Raw genomic sequence first — 20,485 nt, 5'->3', positions numbered from 1 at the left:
TAAGCCATTTTTACAACACATTATATAGCACATCCTCCTTGTGAGGATGTCTTTCAAAAGCATATAGCTACATTTGTTGTTTAGCTGACAGAGGTACATGAGATACATGTTTAAGAACATGCCAGACATTCTTTGGATCCATATTATTTATGCTCACTAATGAAAATGCATCTTACTGCTATTCTTTTTACATTATTAGAAAGACCCTCAGTGACACCAGGCATTCAAAGATAACACGAATCTCTGATGTGTGTTTTCTATGGCTTCAAACAAAGGCTTGTCTACAAATAATCTGCTCCATGTTCTTGTAAACATTTATTTGGTGTACAAAATAACAAATCCGTAAGTAAATCTGTAAGGGTTATATTCACAGTGCTCATTCAGTGCCTTAGGTGGACTTGATAAATGATTAGGCTTAAGGAACTGAGTGATTCAGATAATCTGCTAGCCATGCTGTGAAAGTGCAAAGGTGCTTACGTTTAGTTATTGCCTCTATTGTAATTTCTGGATGACAGAAATCCATAAATGCTGACAGACAGTATTTCATATATGCCGAGAAGTGACTTGGCTTACCTAGCAGAAGTTGAGAAGTTAGCAGGGAAGCATCTGAATTTTACCTAATTTCCTAATGGTCCAGTTTACTGTGGTCAGGCTATCTCTATTTTGACTGAAACCACTAAATAAATCTCAAAATTCCACTTGGAAATGGGAGACCTTTAGGTCCTCCTCAGTCTCAGAGTGTTTGAAACATCTTAATCAATAAATTCTTTATCAATACTGTAGTGATTACATTGCAGTCCTAGGGTTTGGTTTCAAGGCTGTTGATGCTGGAAAGTGGATAGAAACCAGGTCTTCCATTTCCTGGACAAAAGTTCAACGTTACAGCAAAAGACACTCTCTCTTCCTCAGTTACAAATCCACCACCTTAAACACTGGTATCATGACTCTCATATTATGAGGTAGTGATTCAGGCATCTCTTCAGGTCAGCTAACATAAAATCTCTTTTGTCTACTTTTTGATGTCTATTATTCAGACATCTGCATTTAAACCTCTTGAATGATTTTGTCTGAGATTCATTATAGGATTAAGAAAACTAAGTGTAGTTTTCTCCATTTCTGCCATGTATATGAATTATTACAGTCAGCAGAGATCTCGTGAATGGTGGAAGCAAGAGACCTGTTCAGCTGTCTACCTGCTAGGAGCTCAATTCAGTTGGCCATACATAAATGTCTGTGGGATACCTCTGATGGCCAACATGAAGCTAGCAGATATGCAAGGGACACATGGGAAACCTGCACCCTTCTCGAACTGCAGGTGTGAGCCAGGGAGGATATCCTAGGGCACTTCACTTACTGCCATGTTCCTGTGTTTAAGCAACTGAATTAAGCCCCAAAATGCAGGTGTCTTAATCTCATACTTAATCCAACCCTACAGCCAGATCTAATGCAGTCTTCTGTGCAATGAGCAGCACATTAGAAGTGCCAGTTTCTGTCAGTGACAATGATGGGAGTCTCGTGCTCTCGGATTCCTACTGGCTGGTTACTCAGCTTTGCCAAAGCACTGGTTGGCCTTCAGAGTAGTCCAAACTCCTTGCTGTCAGTGGAGGCACAGGGGCACAATGGTGCTTTAGGTTATCAGGACTGCTTGTCATAGACACCCTTATCTCCTCACAGGCAGCCTGAATGTCTAGGCAAAGACTGAATGAGCCTGAGAAGCTAATATTTCTACAGCTAACATCAGGAATATATTTTGATAGATCTATAAGACACTTTCCCTGATTTGCCTGAATTCAATTTGTTTTTCATCTCAACATTTAAAACTCACATTCATCTTATTTGTCTGTGTATTTCTGTAAATTTCATATTTGCTGAAGTGGGTTCATTAGGTTTATTACTATTGTGTTTCATGAATGCTATGTTTAAAGCACTCGGACCCTTGGAGTGTCCACAAATATGTTGAATTTACTCCCCATAGAATATCTGACCCTTAGGGATGCAGCAGCATCCTTAAAGATCTCCAGCCATTTGAGAGAACTGTACAGAAGCACTGGGATTCTGGCAAGCCCCCAAGCTCCAGGGAGCTCTGCTAACAACACAGACATCAGATGTTTGATCTGCGTGATCTCTCCTGAGGAATTTTTCACTCCAAAAATATATTGACAGGAACTGTATCTTCCTCATAAAACACAAGAGATAAGCAAGTTTTGGCAAATCAAGGCTATGTTGTTCCTAGATGTGGCATGAGGAAGAAGCTGGCACATTAGATGAGTGCCTCTAACTTACTTTTTCTTCAATAATTCTTTATGTAACCAAATTAGGATTACCAGAAGTTTATCAATCAGACAAAAATACAAGTTACATGAACTGTGGAGGTAAGCACTGCTTTGAGTAGAAGGTTGGACCAGGTGACCTACTGAGCTCCCTCTCAACCTAAATTTTCAATGACTCTGTGATATGGAGTGTTAACAGACTGCAGCTTGCTTTAAACAAATAGATATTCAACAGTCATATTGAGCAGGGATAACTGCAAAGTCTCACAGGAGGTCCAGCAACAGACTCAGTTATCCCTGTGTTTCTCTACTTTGGTCACTCTTTGGTCAACTTGCCCAGAAAAATGTAATGGACTAAATTTCAGATTCTGAATCCCTCTTTTAAACTGGGACCTAATGACTAGACCTTTCTGCCCTTATGTGACTTCGTCATGTTTTTTTGGATAGCGTACATACATGAGAATGTTTGCATATGCCCTGCACTATGAATTGAATATTCTGTCTAATCTGCTTCCTCTATTTCAAATGAAAGGCATGGTCCAATTATAGACTGATTCTGTATACTTAACACACAGCCTAACTCTGGCCTGTCCTCCAGTTGAATTACTCATCATCTATCCCCATGTGTAAGGTAGTAATGAGATGCCCTGTATTTAGAGCTGCAGATGTAATCATTATCTTGTACTATAACACTCCAAGATTTCAAATAGTTCCTATTTTGCTTCAAGATGAAACTATTTGATTTTTCTGGCAAAACCAAAAGACATAGAATTCCACTTTAGAATCGCCAGGGTGCTACTGTACACAGCAGTCTCTTAATTTAGTCTCCCTGAATCTCAGTTTCCCACTGATTTTCCTAGGTGACTAAATGGCTACTCGTAATTCTACAGTATGTTTTCCTTTCTCCATTTTTGTTGCCCCCCATGGTTTCACTAGATATCCCAGCATGGAGATTAGGAATCCTTTCTCATGAAAGTTGAACTGAAATGGGTAAATTACACAAATTAACATTTTTAGGGAAAAGCAGATTCTCTAGAAAATTTCTTGCCAGTTCTACCTGCTAGGCCTGTCCTAAAATGCCAGGAGATAATGATAATACTGTCACTCAGATGGTAACATGGAAGGTTCCGGTCTCTTTTCTTATAGTCCTTAGGGAGTCTGCTCCAAGAGCTCTGCATTGTATTGTATACTGAGGCTTGTACTACTTTAAGATATCAACTAGTCACTTCCCTCAAAAAATGAAGAAAAGAGCAAACCATGATCACTGGTTGCACGTGTTCAGGGTGACTCTTACCCCAGGTACAGCAGTTGCCATCCCCACCAGCACTTTATTGCCCTTGATAAAATCTTACTGAGTCCCATTTCCCTCCTGCATCTGTTCTCATTCCCTCAGCCCGGAGGACCCGAGATCTTGAAAACAGTTAAAGCAATTCCCTGGCTAATGGGATAATCAATAGTTACTGCCTTTTTTATTCCTTCACCCTGAAGGAACGGAGTTGTTGCTATTAATACTTCTGCCATCCTTTACACCTTTCTGTAAACACCATAGGGTCTGCAATGTGCGGGTTGACAGACTTGGACACAGTTACTGGAGAATCTTAAACGCCCATCAAGATCAGAACATGGAGGTCTAAATATAAGAATCTTATAGACCATAGGCAACTTTTCTTTTTCCTTACTTTTTAACTAATGTAGACTTACTATTCTTAATAGATTTTGATTTTAACTACATTCATATAGACATATAAGCAGCCCTAAAAGCTATAGTGATTCAAGACTTAAAACAAAGGATTAATTCCAAGGCTCATATTTTTGCAGAAACACATCACCTCATGTTACACAGCATCAAGGCTTACAGGACACACTTGTTACTGCTTATATTTAGCCTTTTATTAATGTAAAATGAAAATAGGAATGCAGTTACCGTTTTGTTACCTTGGTAACGTATGAAAAAATAATCTTTGAATTCAATAATGAAAGAACATGATACTTTTAGATCTTGCAGGATTAAAACCAGCAAAAGATATTTGCACCATGCATATTTATGACAAATGCAATCTATTGTTGTTTTTGAAGAGACACACAAGGAGTAACTTTCAAGTAACCACAGCCAGTCCATACAAGTGAGTGCTGTCACACAATGTGTAGGTACCTTAGAAACTACAGGAGCTTGATCTACAAAATCTGTAGTGCTACTTTCTTTGATTTCATGAGTACTGCTTGTATCGTTCATCAATTTGCTCTCAAAAACAGTATTAGGGTCATTCACTGAGCAACTACTTTATCTGGATTTATAGCTTCAACATGGGTAGTTGGTACAGTTTAGAGATACTTAAGCTATGTGGCAGAATTTTTTTTTTTTCCAAAAAAAAGACCTTTTGCTTTTGCAGCTTTTTTCTTCTTCTATTCTACAGGGGAAACATGGTGATTCACCATACTTCAGTGCAGACTTTCCATGCTCAATGTTATGTTATATGGTGATGCTATGTTTCTGGAGAGGAATTAGGTGCTGTTTGCATAAATAACCTTTGAAAGAGCATTTTTCTTTTAACTGAGTATAAAACACCTGAGGGTATAAATTTAGACACCTAAGAAATCTTTACAGTGAGAATGAAAAGGAGCGTGTTAATTTAACAGCAATAAACTATTTTTTAAATACTTCTTATCTGAGCTTGGGGAACAATAAATAACTTTTAACGTGGAAGTTTTATGTTGACTGCTAGTGCAGATTGGAAAAATGCTCAGTTCATGTAGTGTTCAGTCCAGATTCCCATTATTAGTAGAAAACTATAGAATTATTAACCCTGCAAGAACTCCAGGGTTGAAAAGCTCCACACCAGTTTGTATAAGTGGGAGAACAGCCAGGAATTTATACGTCTCTTTTTTTAATCTCAGCCTCCAAGTACATAATTATAACATACTAATGCTTATTTGGGAACAAGGTACTCAGTTTGACTTTGAAAATATTTCTACTTCTTAGAAGTACTGATTTTTCACAGTCTCTGTCCTTCTCTGTTACTTTCAAAAGCAGGAAAGGTGCTCTCAATATTTCTTTTATTGCTAACTCCATGTAGTTAAGCATGATAAGAAAAGAGGCTTTTTTTTATGTGTCAGCATAAGAATACGAATGTTAGTTAAAAATCCCAGAATTATGACAGGAAACACTCAGAAAAGTGTTCTGTGCTCAGTACCACAGACATATTTTCAAGAACATTTCATCCTTGCACAGCAAATAATCTGTATTTTACAGTCTTTGTCAGCATTACAAGGATAATATCATGCGTAGTGTTCCTGTACGCTCTATATGATGGTCAGGAGAATAGAAGTAAAGGCCTTAGTCCCTGCATGGTCCAATACCCGCTCACAGACTTTGTGCACAGGTTCAATGTTCCTAGCTTATATTATAAATATTTATATTATTACATTTTTTAATTGGAGGTTAAGGGCAAACAGAGCACACCTCTGCTACCCAAACCCTTTCCCTGTTATTTAGCTGATTTGCATTTAGATTCACAGATTCGTTCCTATTGCATGAGGCAAATAGAAAAGCAAAGGTCTGTCTTTGCCACAAGGACTTACAGTGTACATGAAAGGCACAGTAATAACCTAGCCCTTTTTGCATAATGGACTACTCCTAGATTAATTTTCCAAATTTTCCAAATGTATGGAAACGAATAGGACCTTTTTGTGCTTAGATGTTCCAAATATAACAAAGCATAAAGAAAAAAAATCTTTAATCTATAAAGCCCTTTTATTAGACACTCTACTGAAAATCTATAATTCTGCACTGTACAACAGCTTGTTGTGGAAAGCGGTACGCCAAGCTGTCATAAACTACAGTGGCTGGAGGGATCCCTCCTGCAGAAACAGACTGCTAAGCTTTAATAAACTTGAGCTGAGCCCTTAGTATGACCTTATATGCACTTTGCCTTAGAAAATTTCAACAATGTTTAATTAGCTCTTTTAATTTTTTTGCGAAATTAGTCTGGAACACTGTTACTGTGAGGAACAGAAATGTATGGGAAATTACACCTATCTTGTTAAATTACTAACTGCGTTAAGCAGAGGAACACCACATTCGTCTTGATCTACTGAAAGAGATCTAGCTGAAAAGAATAATAAACATAATTTTCAAGTAAAGTGATTTTAGATGTACTACAAAGCAGGAAACTTCAAGTGTTTACGACAGTCCTCATGACAACAACATAAAATACAATGGCACAAGCCCCTTCTTGCCATGGGTCATGAAGAAGAAAAGTTTTTTTCCTCTTTCTGTATGTGCAATACCAGCAATTTCTCTGATGCATCCCTATAAAACTTCAGAAGCAAAGGAAGGCATTCTAGATTCCTGAAAAATATTTTTCAGGGGTAAAAGTTTCGAACTGCATTAATAAGCAGGATGTTGGCAAATATGATCATGAAGATCTCCAGGTTAATCAATTCAAACACTGCTAGCAAAAGGTGATAAATGCTCTAGAGCGAGGCAAAGCCAGGCATTTAGCAACTGCTGAGTTGTGAGACAAGCATTACTTGCGATGTTACCTGTACACAGAGAGAAAAACCAGACATTGTAAGAAACAGCGTGTCTTTGCTATCTCCAGGATTTTCTGACCAAGTTTTGTTAGAAAGGGAAAAGCCCTTAGTCATACTTCACCACCGAACCAATAGTTTCATTACCGGGTGTTTAGTTCATGTGAATTAAAAGGAAGTTTTCCAATCCTTGTACATCATCAGTATCCACTGATATTAGCAGAAAAAATAGATTAGCTGTATGGTTTAATCAAGTGTCTACTGAAATTAGGTGGAGAACTTGGGTCATATCAAAGGAAACCCTTAAAAAAAAAAAGTCTGACCTGTACTGTTAACAATTCTTAGTATACTTTGGGATTAATGACATTGTTTTTTACATTTTGATTTTTCCAGTAAAGTAAAAATTAAGACTGTGTATTGGGTTTGCATGACAAGATTTTGATAGTGGGGGGCTCAGGGGTGGCTGCTGTGAGAAGCTGCCAGAAGCTTCCCCTGTGTCCGACAGAGCCAGTGCCAGCGGCTCCAAGATGGACCCACCGCTGGCCAAGGCCGAGCCCATCAGCGACGGTGACAGCGCCTCTGGGGGAACAGATCTAGGGTGTGTATGGTACTGGGCAACTGCAGCCAGAGAGAGGAGTGAGAAGATGCGAGAGGAGCAGCCCTGCAGCCCCCAGCCCAGAGCAGGAGGGGCAGGAGGGCTCCAGGCGCCGGAGCAGAGGGTCCCCGGCAGCCCCTGGGGAAGCCCCCGGGGAGGCCGGCTGTGCCCCTGCAGCCATGGAGCTCCACGGGGGAGCAGATCTGCACCCGCACCTGGGGAGGGCCCCACGCTGGAGCAGGGGGATGCCCGAAGGAGGCCGTGACCCCGTGGGAGGCCCACACTGGAGCTGGCTCCTGGCAGGGCCTGTGGCCCCGTGGGGAGAGAGAGGAGCCCCGGCTGGAGCAGGTTTGCTGGCAGGACCTGGGACCCCGCGGGGGCCAGGCTGGAGCAGCCTGTTCCTGAAGGACGGCACCCATGGGAGGGACCCAGGCTGGAGCAGCCTGTTCCTGAAGGACGGCACCCGTGGGGGGACCCAGGCTGGAGCAGCTCGTGAAGAACTGCAGCCCGTGGGAAGGACTCACACTGGAGAAGTCCCTGGAGGACTGTCTCCCGTGGGAGGGACCCCAGGCTGGAGCAGGGCAGAGTGTGAGGAGCCTCCCCTGAGGAGGAAGGAGCGGCAGAGACCAGGTGTGATGAACTGACCACAACCCCCATTTCCCGTCCCCCTGCGCTGCTCGGGGGGAGGAGGGAGAGAATCGGGAGTGAAGTTGAGCCTGGGAAGAAGGGAAGGGTGGGGGGAAGGAAGGTTTTAAGGTTGAATTTTTATTTCTCATTATCCTACTCTGATTTGATTGGTAATAAATTAAATTTTTTTTTCCTCAAGTTGAGTCTGTTTTGCCCATGATGATAACTGGTGACTGATCTCTCCCTGTCCTTATCTCGACCCAGAAGATTTTAGTTATATTTTCTCGCCCCTGCCCAGCTGAGGAGGACAGGGACAGGATGGCTTTGGTGGGCACCTGGTGTCCAGCCAGGGTCAACCCACCACAGCAGTGAACCACTCTGAAAGAAACATTTGAGAATGGAAATTTGAAAATCTGATGGTAAATGCATCCATTTAGGTAGGCTGTGGTGGTAGGAAGCTGGGGGTTTTATTTAGGTTAATTAGGAACGTGTAGAGCTAGTAAATAATTAATAAAGTCCAAGACTATTTCTTATACATCCTTTAGACATTCAGTGTTGCTCTTTCATGGATTTCCACTCTCAGGTAAAGATATAAAGTGAAACATGATGACAAATCTTTACCCTTTTTGGAAGTTCAGACCGTTTTCCCTTGCACAAGGCTGTTTGTACCCCATGAACCTTTGTTCCAATTATAAAGAATAGTTTTTTACATAAAAGTGAATGTGTGTGTACAAGAGAACTATCTGAAGAATCAAGACATGGATTAGGGCATTTTGATGAGAGAATCATGTATGCATGAGCATTTATGTTTCCATGTATTCCTTCAGATTTATAAAAGTCTTCTTCTAATGAGATCTAGACAGACACTTTTGATGTTACTAATAAAGTAAAGGTACACCTAGTTACATGCAAAATGCTTTCTGCTACTCGAAAAGCTTAATTAGAACATAGTTTCTTAAGGTCTTTGGAAGAACAAAGCCTTTTCTGGGAAATGCCTGATTTTTTGCAGCTCTTAAAGAGTGTAGATTATGTAGTTAAAGAACTACTTGCGTAGCAACCTGTTGGCATGCATAGGTCTGCTAAACAGTCAGGTATTACCGCTGAATTTTTGCCCAGTGTTAGCAATTCTAGTATTCCTAGTGATGGCCCAACAGGTTGGAGCATCAATGGAAATATTATTAAGTGAGATTTGGGATAGTTTGTTTAACCGTGATGTCAAAACATCGATTTATACTGCACATCATTCAACTATATTTTCAGATATCCTGGAAGCACCCCACATCTAGAATAAGACACAACACTTCTGCTATCAACAACAGAACCTGCTTTTATACCAGCTGATTTCATTGATGTTATGAATAAACTGTTGTGGATGACTTTTGTTAGGCAGCTTGTAGATGCCACTACAGAGCAGAAGAACCTGTTTAAATCATACACAGACTGTAGTGTACCTTTAAAAGATTCTGCAATGCCTGCAATAATAACTTTTAAACTGAAAAAATACTAATGTTCTTACTCACTCAATATATTTTACTCGAACTTATGAAGACAGCCACCCTGTATAATGTCTATTTAATAATGTATTTTAAAAGGATTTGTGAAGTTGTTGGCTGTTCCCTCAGTCGGGATCCCATCAGCGCTAGACAGGGTTTCTTCTTGTGGGATGCCACCACATGCTGCAGGAAGGCTTTGAGCAGGAGGAGAGGTCATGCTGTGGGACTGCTTCCCAGAGCAGTGCTGCTCTGTCCGTGTGGAAGCACGTTTCTCATGTGAAGGCTACTGGCTATCGAATGCTGTACTTCTTGGGCACATTGGCATAGCAAGCACATGTTTTCTTGTCTGCTTCTAGAGTAAGAGAAAGCTTCTTGTTCCCTCTTCCCTCCTCTTACTTTCCACTACAAACGGCAAAAGAAGGATACAGAACAATAACGATGAGGACTCCATGGTAAAAACTTTTGTTTTGCTCTTCTTCCTCCACTGTTCCTCATAGGTAATAAAGTTTTGATTGAATTACAAACTTATGCAGTAAATTCCAAGTTAACAGAATGTTTGATTTTTCTGTTCTAAAAAGTCCAGTTTAAAACAGTGGGATAGAAAATGTATTTTCCTTCCTTCAGATAAATGAATGTGCTGTGGAACACTTACACTATGTTATTCAGAAAAGAAATGTATCATTTTGAAACCATCTTCATTTTTCTATTGGATTATTTTCCCTAAAAACATGACTCCCCATAAAAAAAAAAAAAATTGAAACAGATCTCTTTCCATCTGTTTTGGGGAAAAAACATATTTTCAGTTTACTTCACATTAATTAAAAAAAAAATCATTCCTCAGTAACAAGTTGAATAAATTATTTATACAGGAGTCCTTATTTTATACCACACTCAAAAAGTTAAAAGTGCCTGCTGCAGATTTAGGTACTGTGACTATCTTCAAGTTTTTAAAAGAAATTTTGAAAACCTTGTTCATTCTTCTTCTGAAGGTAGAAAAAAAAAAGCTTAGATTTAACTTCAAAGGAGCCAAATACAGTGAAGGTGAGGAAATAAATGTCATGTAATTCTGAATGAGAGAAAGCCCACCGCTATTCTTGTCTCCTACAGGAATTATTTCTGAGGTGTAACTACAGCACTGGTGAAGGTCATTTCACGAAGACTATACGTTCCAACTGAGGGACCATTTCCTTATTCCAGTGGAACATAAGTGTTATGTGAAAGGTTATGTCTGAATAAAGAAGGGTTTGGAACAACCTGAAAGATTTCAGTCCCAGGTGTGACCTTGATATTATTCTTGTATTCAGCAGTGCTGAAAGAAAAGTTGTTGGTGAGAAATGAGTCAATTCCACTTATTTTGGCTCCAAATGGATGGCAAGTAGTAGCATCTGTTGCTACTGATGATAACAGAGCAAATTAAAAGTACCTATATAAAATTGAAATTTATCTAAGTATATGACTTTTATTTTTACAGATGTTATTAATTACTATTTAAGAATTTGTAGCTCTAATAATTAGTATCAGAAAAATTAATTCCCTTAAGAGGATGGGTCGATGATTCTAGCTCCACAGCTATCAGAGAATGTGAATAGTCCTTATTTTTAGAATTATGCCCTTTCTTTTCTTTTAAGCATCTTAGCATTTTTGCTTCTTCAAAGCTCTGTTCATGAGCTCAGTATAGCTAAGTATAGTATAGCTATTGCTTTTTCACGCTAGTTATCTCTCTGATCCAAATCCTAATGTGATGGTTGTTTTTTTCTAGCATCACATGCCGTTAATACAGTGGTACCTTCATCCCAGTGTGTAGAAGTGTCATTGCATTCAGTAGCAGTAAAATCGGAGATTAATTTATAACGTGTCAATTTACTGAAAGTGTTGTACATGACATCCATACATTGCCTGATAAATAGCTTATTCTGTTAACTCAAATATGTGTTTGTCATGAAGTATGGCTCATGTTCAAACACTACAGTTCTAGAAATCTTCATTCCAGCCTGACTTCTCCTTATTTGAGCAGTGGTCAATCTCTCTAATTGAACAGTTCTTCTTGATAATAAAACATCTCCATGAAACAAATACAGCATAACCTGTCTGTTCTTATTCCCATTATATCTAGTAACCCTAGAAGACTTAAATCACTGTTTTGGGGATATTATCCTTTTAGTCTCACCCTTTTTGTTGTGATCTCTTGAGACAGTTGACTGCTGCTGAGTTTCTCAGGGTAGAGGAAAAACAGTTACAACGACTAGTTGTAGGTGTTTATATTCACCCTTGGTGAAACAGAGTTTCTGACAACTGTTAAAGGTAGTCCTTGGCGCCTTGGCTAACAAAATCATACGTTCTTATCCCCACTCACGAGAGAATTTAAATGCTGATTATACGATGGAATTGTGGTGTTATTGTCTAACACAATGTCATGGACTTTCAGGGGATATTGTTATCTACGATTTGGGAAAAACTCTGTTAAATCAACATATTTATGTATGTATGACCCAGCTCTACACAACTGATTCAAATGATGCTAGACCAAACACCCTGAATTTCCTCCGTGAATTGTCTAGGGCAAAAAATTGGCTTAATTTTCAATGGTAATGTTTCAGAAGTGCATATAGATTCCACATATTAGAATGAAAATCCACATTTAGTAGCACAAAGAGGCTAGAGGAGAATCTAGGAGAAGTACTTATTCCTACATCCCTGTAAACTGATTCCATAGCTTCCACTTAAGCTCGTCTATTTATTTCATTACGTGGACTTTAATTGAAATGCTCATTGTAATATTAGGAAAACCTTCCTTTGTTACTTACACTAGAGTTTCTCTAGCCATTCTTCCAGCTGCCTTGGACAAGGTCCCCCCTTTTTTCTTTTTTTTTTGGTACAAAAAAGGAGAGAGGGGGAAAAAATAGAGAAAAAAAGGGAAAAAATTGAAGTTCCATTTTTGCAGTTTTGTTGTGCTTTTGTTTACTAATGCAATACTGTTCTACCGCTCCATTCTAATTTTAAGCTCCTGAAAGGAATGGCTAACATCCACTGATGGTTTCACAAGTATGATGATGCAACTCAGTGCAGGCCTGTGCTGTACAGCCAAACCTCCAAGGCTTCCAGAGTATTCAGCAGAGGGTGATTTGAGGCAGACTGACACTTATAGTTCCACTGACTTCAGAAGACATTTAGGACCAGTGGCCTCCTGCTTATTAGCCTCTAGTTGGTGCTTAAAGTTAGATGAGGTGAACCCAGACTAAAGTGTTTTTGCACTAGGCCCTAGCTAAGAGGCCTTCACTAGATAAATCTAGCCAAGGCCCTTCAGGTCCATGGATTTTATCCCAACAGATAATTAATAAGCCCAACATGAAAATTCTCAAATTATCCAAACATCACTTTTCTAGAAAGCACATATCTGAAATATGGCCCCAGCTATGAGCAGGGACAGTTTGTACTTTTGAGTAATTTAGCTGTCAATGAGTTGGATTCAAATACATCACTGCGGCAACAAGTCCACTGGCTTAGGAATGAAAACTTCAATCAATTGTGATTGTTTCAAATGATCTCTGGAGCTACAAAACCTCCTTACTCTCGTCTGAAAACCATACTACTGACAAATCTGGCAAATTTCCAGCCAGTGCCCAATCCAACGAGCAAACCTTGTTATCAATACACTCAAATGATAATAGCTCACCAGAAATTTTGTCTATGAGCAGAATGTGAATGTGAATCAAAGTATATAAAGATAGACAATCAACAACAAGCCACAAGAATATAAATTAGTTTCTAAAATCTGAAAGTAAATTCTAACCAGGATGAGAAATGACATCATAAAAGAAAAAGTCCTCCGCAAACATCTCTGAGCTTTCCCACAAGAAGGGAGGGACACTGCATGTTTGGCCTTGAGCAGAACACAGCACTTCTTCTCGGTGATACCCATTGCTTATCTCAAGATCTCTACCTCGATACATGGCCAATGTTATGGTGTGGCTGCTAAATCAGCAACAAGCATCTGAGAAGTATTAAGACCAAGAGAACACCAGCTGCATCTGACCATGTAAATGATCCCACTCTTTTAACAGAAAGATAAAAATTCACAGAATCACAGAATCATTAAGGATGGAAAAGACCTTCAAGATCATCAAGTCCAACCGTTAACCCAACACCACCATGTCCCCTAAGCCATGTCCTGAAGTGCCACATCCACACATTTTTTGAACACTTCCAGTGATGGTAACTCCACCACCTCCCTGGGCAGCCTGTTCCAATGCTTGACCATCCTCTCAGTGAAGAAATTTTTCCTAATATCCAATCTAAACCTCCCCTGGCGCAACTTGAGGCCATTTCCTCTCATCCTATTGCTGGTTACTTGGGAGAAGAGACCAACACCCCCCTCGCCACAACCTCCTTTCAGGTAGTTGTAGAGAGCGATGAGGTCTCCCCTCAGCCTCCTCTTCTCCAGACTGAACAACCCCAGTTCCCTCAGCCACTCCTCATAAGACTTGTGCTCCAGACCCCTCACCAGCTTCCTTGCCCTTCTCTGGACACGCTCCAGCACCTCAATGTCCTTCTTGTAGTGAGGGGCCCAAAACTGAACACAGGATTCAAGGTGCGGCCTCACCAGTGCCGAGTACAGGGGCACGATCACTGCCCTACTCCTGCTGGCCGCACTATTGCTGATACAGGCCAGGACGCTGTTGGCCTTCTTGGCCACCTGGGCACACTGCCGGCTCATGTTCAGCCAGCTGCCAACCAGCACCCCCAGGTCCCTTTCCACTGGGCAGCTCTCCAGCCACTCCTCCCCAAGCCTGTAGCGTTGCATGGGGTTGTTGTGACCCAAGTGCAGGACCCTGCGCTTGGCCTTATTAAACCTCATACAGTTGACCTCCATTCAGTTTAAACCAATTCTGAAGACTAAATTAATCAGATTAACCGCACCAAAAATGTGGTTATACAAAATTGAGAGGTGATTTCAGAAGCTGTTCCCTACTGCCTTTCCTCTGTTGCTTGATTTTTATCCACTAACCTGGTTTTGCCTCTAGATGACACAGGAGGTGTTAGAGACAATATTTTGCAATTTGTAATCTGAATAACTGATAATTTGGAAATTACTTCCCTGAAGTCAACAAACGTAATAATAAGTGTCTCCTTTCTATTGCTGTTGTCAATAGCAGAACTGCGATTCACTGAAATGAAAGCACGATTCGGCCCAAACATTAATAAATGAGAAATACATCATAAGCATCAATACAGAGTGCTATATCTACCAAATCACAAGCTCCCTCTGTCATGAGGAATGCCACATATGTGCATGCCATTTACATAACAAGTGAACGTTTCCTCTCTTTAGAGAAACTGAAGCAGAAACTTCATTTCAGTGTTATTATTGAAAGTAAGACAATATACCTTAAAGATACATCTGCATCAAAACCCAAGCAATGCCGGCCCATTACTTAGAAATAATTTACAAGGTTTAATTTTAGTTTAATTTTTACTAATATCAGTGAAAATCAAAACTTACTTCAGAGAAGTGGGAGAAATTAAATATCTGAGATCACTTTTAAGCTCAAAGATTAATCATGTCCGGACATACAGCACGAACGTAGTAGAAACATTCGCAGTCACAAAAAAAAAAAAAAAAGATGAAAATCTAGCAGAACAAAAAATAAAAATGTAATTAAATGTTTTTATCTTGAAGAATGTGCAGAGGACAGTTGTCTCCTTTGGGACACCTTTTCAGCATCATGATCCTTTCTAGGAAAAGGTGGTGTCCCTACATTTACGTTGCAGGGTTGACTTGCTACCACTGGTATTGTTGTGATGGAGAACAGGAAGACAGGCAGTTTATTTTGGCTCAGGCTCCTTCCTTGTGTTTTTGTGGCACACGACATTTGTCACTAAGCTGTTTAAACACGAATACTGCTGTGCTTATTCAGTACTAGTCAGGATATACTGCTCTATGCAGACTTGGCAAACCCCAGCTAATACTGCTGTTACAATTATTTCTCCAGGGGAGAAGAACAATGAGTTCTGGAAGGACGAGGCATTGTTGCAGTCTTTATTGGAACAGCAACACGTCAACACTTACAAGCATCAACTCTTGGGCCACCATGCTCAGCAGAAGGTAGGAGTCATCTACACCTTGGGAAGTGACTTTTCTCCCCAGTTACCAACAAGCCTCAGGTTTGCCACAAAGTAGGACTTCTTTTATATAGCTGTTGAACCAGTTCACATGGAGTGACATTCAAATCATGTACTTCCTCTCTTACCAGATTGAATTTCAACTTTAACTCCTGCTTTGTAGTACTAGCTTACCACAGACAGGCATGGGACTCAAGAAATCCTTAGACAAAACTATCAAACCATGGACAACATAGGTGTACCACTGGTGGAGGAACTTTGTCAATCATTTAACAAAAATAACAAATCTTCAATGACTAAATAACTAGATCTCACGTCAAGCTGGTACTTTAACGTCTAATCTGCATAGTGTTAACACTAATTTCATTGATCTATTAACTGTGTTTCTTGTTTTAAGAAGTTTGTTTGGTTTTGTTTGTTTGTTAGTTTGTTTAAAAGAATGTACTTCAAATGATTTAATTTGAATTCCAGTATAAAAAGCTCCCTGTGTAAGGAAACATTAAATCTAATAACACTTCTTTAGTCAAGAACAAACCTAGTCAAGAACACTAGTTGCTGAATCTGTTGACCTTAAGGAAGAAAACTGACTAGAAACAAGGTCTTTTTTGTTTTAACTATAGTAAATGGTTTCCTGAAAGTAAAATAAAACAATGGCAGCAACAACAAAGCTTTGTGTTTGCTGAACTTCACAAGAAGAAGGTATGAAGGAGAAGTAGACCTTACAATACCTAGGGTTTGCTTAAGGCATGAAGCTGTCAAGGACAGCAAGCATATTTTTATTAAAGCAGCAGATGTATGTGTGTATCTAAATTATACTGGTTGTCTGAATTACATCTAATAGAGATAATAATTATAAATTAAGTAAGGCTATAATTGCTGCATAAACCCACCTCTTACATACCCATTGAATCTAATTTTTGCAATATGTATTGCTTGTACATCATTCTGTATAAGGAACATTGAATTTTAATGACAACTTAGGAAGATTTAAGGGTGTAAGAATTATGAGTGCAAATTGGCCTATTTATTATTTAACTTACAGTTGTTCTTTTTGTGAATTTATTTTTATCTGTGTAGAGAAAATTAATTTACCACTGATATGTTATGTGATTCACATAATCTTCAGAGAAAATGGAACTAATGATGGTAATATATGTCCACAAACCTTTCATTCAAGTACATCTAATGAAACATTTCAGCATCTTCTTGAGATATTATTCAAAATACATATGCAGTAAAGCATATTGCATACCACATATCACTGGAACGTAAAAGATTGCTGCCACGTTTTACTAGTCAACAACATTGTGAATAAGTAATCTTATAATCTTATGAAGATTTTTGGAAATTACCTGTTCATCACTAGAGGGAGTATGTTATATTCCTATCTCAAATGATCTATTAACAATCTAAGTTCTGTATCACTTTCACTTTTTGTTTCTGTGATTTATCAAAATTTTTACATAATTATACACCCATCTCATCTTTTCAAATGAGTTGCAAACTGTGACTGTGTAAGAAGGCAAAGGCACAATATAACCTGTTGGATTTTTGATCAGCTACAAGTAAAAAACAACCAAGTTAAATGGGCTCAGCTGATGCAAATCTCTCACAGGAATCAGTTCTACTGTTCCTGACATTCTGAAGTGTGGCTGTGGGGTTTTTCTTCTGAAACATCTGAATGAAAGAATACAGTTATGGAGAAAGTAAAAATATGTAATTATCTCTGCAAGTAGCATAAATAAAAGCAATTTTATTGATTTATACCAGCTACGATGTCAACCTGTGGCTTTAAAAATTTTCAAGTAATTGAAATCAAGCTCATAAATCACACAGTGCAATTTCCTCATACTTTAATATTAATTTCAGTCTAAAATTATACAATAAATAATGCTCTCTATCTTACTGCTACTTTATCTATCTTATAATGCAATAAAGTCAAGGAATTCACTGCAGATGAATTAGTTCACTAATATCACAAAACACCACCATATCACCTGTTAAACCTTCATGGATTCTTGTGTAGAGTTTTTTGCAGGGGGTTGTCTGTCTTTTTCTATTAATCTGTGAAGAGTACAAGATCTATAAATGTGCTCTCTATCTAAAACATAGACAAGTCCAAGCATTTGGCAGAAGCAGCAGAATTCACAGAGAAAATGTTAGGAAGATACAGCAATTACTATTGCAAAAGGAATTGTTTTTGTATGGTAGCCGTCTCTACAAGAAATACATTTTGCTGAATGAAATAAAACACATTTCTCCCAAGAGACAAAGAGCTAAAAGAAAATATCCTGAAGTAAAACATAATGGGTCCTAAACTCTTTCAGAAGTATCCTCAGTAGGAAGAAACAGGAATAGAGAACAAATGTATAAGACAACATTGAATTATCTGCCATCACGCCATGCAGCACTACCCTAGAAGGCCTCGTTTTATAGCAACGTGGGTATATCTTCATTCTTTCGTTCCCTGACCTTGGATGTTGCTGTCTGTGTAGACAGTCTCACCTGATTTTATAATGTTAGGCATTTTAATAATAATTATTACTGTCCTACTAACAAAGAAAATCTGAACAGTGCCATAAATGTTCTCTTATTGTTGCTCTTTCTTGAAAAAGTTGAAAGTCAAAATCTTACAAAGGCTGAAACATATGGCAGTCTTACTTGTATTAACTAACTCTCTTCATAATGGTAATGACAACACGTATAAGAAAACCTGATGCAGGGAGTTAAATACTAGAAATAAATGTACTAGCCATCAGAAAACAGAAGCAAAAATACAAATCATATACACATTCTTTATCCAAATGTTCTCAGAGTCCCTAAAGATTTTGTGCTATTATAGGAACACATTTAAACACATGTAAAGTAAATGAACTCATAATATGTTGACTCTGCTACTGCAAGTATTATATAAATAGATAACTGGAAGATCAGGGACGGAACAGTAAAGATGAGTATAAGTGAAATCAGATGCAAGTCCAGAGCATGTGTGTTCTAGGATCTCACAATGGAGGAATTTAATTAATATTTCAAATTTTACATTACGGAAAGTGATTGATGTCTCCCATTATAAAATATTTTTAAAGCAAACATTTAGTTTAATGAATAATTATGTGCCTCATAAAACGTCTAGTACCATGACCTACCTAGTAGCTAGAAGCTGAGCGTTCATGCACTGAGACTAAAAAAAGGTGCACATTTTTAATATAGAGGCTAAATAACTATTTGAATTACTATCATGTAGTAGATTGTCTGTATCTTTAAGGTTTTTTTCATAGGACTTGGTTTTAATTGTTAAAAATTATCTATTCTTCATGTAACACAGGAGGTCAGACAAGGTGAACGTAATGATCCCTTGTCCTGTTTTTGGCTGGGATGGAGTTGGTTTTTTTTCTTCCCGATAGCTGGTATAGTGCTGTGCTTTGGAGTTGGTGTGAGAATAATGTTGATAACACACTGAAGTTTTAGTTGTGGCTAAGTATAGTGCTTATACTAAACCAAGGACTTTTCAGAGTCTCATGCTCTGCCAGTAAGGAGGTGCACAAGAAGCTGGGAGGGGGCACGGCCGGGACAGCTGACCCAGGCTGGCCAAAGAGATATTCCCCACCATACGACGTCATGCCCAGTACATAAACTGGAGTTAGCCGGGGGGCAGGAATTGCTGCTCAGGGACGGGCTATCAATCGCCGGGTGGTGAGCAATTGCTGTATTGGGCATCACTTGTTGATTCCTTTGTTGGTATTATTATTATTATCATTGTTACCATTGCTGTTTCCTTCTCTCTTGCTGTCCTGTTAAACTGTTTTTATCAGAACCCACGAGTTTTTCTGGATTCTCTTCCCCATCCCACTGGCACAGAGGAGATGAGGGAGCAGCTGTGTGGTGCTTTATTGCTGCCTGGGGTTAAACCACAACATCCCCTCTGGCTGTAGAACTTCTGACTCTATGAATTCAGCATAGTGATGCATTTAGCTACAGAAGTACTAGCACATTCATTTTTGGGTAGTGTACCCCTACTCTTCCTCAAGCTGTCTCTCAGCAAAGGCAGGTAAATGGATGAGACTGACACAGAAGCACCAGCTTCCAATCATGTGTATAGCTTATCTCCATCCATCCAGGGATAAATTACAGTTTATGGAAGATGAATGTCTCTTATCTTGCAAACTTACAGTTCAGGGATTTCAAGTCCCAGAACTCAAAACCTTCTCAGTGCTGCTCAGAAATTGGTGACCAATCTCAAAGATTTTATGCAAGCAGACTAACTATTGCCCTCTGGTCAGTCTTTTTCTTCACCTAAAAAAAATGTCTATTGCTTCCAACTGCAACTGGATCATAGAATCACAGAATCATTGAGTCATAGAATCATAGAATAGTTTGTGTTGGAAGGGGCCTTTAAAGGTCTCCTAGTCCAACCCCCCTGCAGTGAGCAGGGACATCTTCAACTAGATCAGGTTGCTCAGAGCCCCGTCCAACTTGACCAGGAATGTTTCCAGGGATGGGGCATCTACCACCTCTCTGAGCAACCTGTGCCAGGGTTTCAGCACCTTCATGGTAAAAAATGTCTTCCTTATAGCTAGTCTAAATTTGCCCTCTTTTAGTTAAAAACATTACCCCTTGTCCTTTTGGACATGTCCAAGAATGACAGGGGAGCTAATTTCCTCAGCCTAAACTTTCCCCTAATCATGCCAAACAATAGCAAACACTATCAATCAAGATATTGAGGGAGAAAAAATGTTATAGGAAAAAAGGAATAATCAAACACTGGAACAGCTTGCCCAGAGAGACTGCATATCCTTGTAGATGCTTAAAATCAGCTTGACAAAGTCTTGAGCAACATGATCTAACATCCA

General features: G+C 39.1%; 1 protein-coding gene across 2 annotated transcripts in view; it reads right to left on the bottom strand.

Moving 5' to 3' along the window:
* Positions 1-20,485, bottom strand: part of MAGI2 (membrane associated guanylate kinase, WW and PDZ domain containing 2) — a gene marked incomplete at both ends in the record, with an annotated part of 789,860 nt that overhangs the window by 315,744 nt on the left and 453,631 nt on the right. The gene's annotated exons all lie outside the window — the stretch shown is intronic.

The sequence above is a fragment of the Phaethon aethereus genome, assembly GCF_964289735.1.
Source record: "Phaethon aethereus genome assembly, chromosome: 1".
In the NCBI taxonomy this organism is placed as follows: Eukaryota; Metazoa; Chordata; class Aves; order Phaethontiformes; family Phaethontidae; genus Phaethon; species Phaethon aethereus.
The sequence above is the reverse complement of the archived record's forward strand: the minus strand, read 5'-3'. Positions and strand labels throughout refer to the sequence as shown.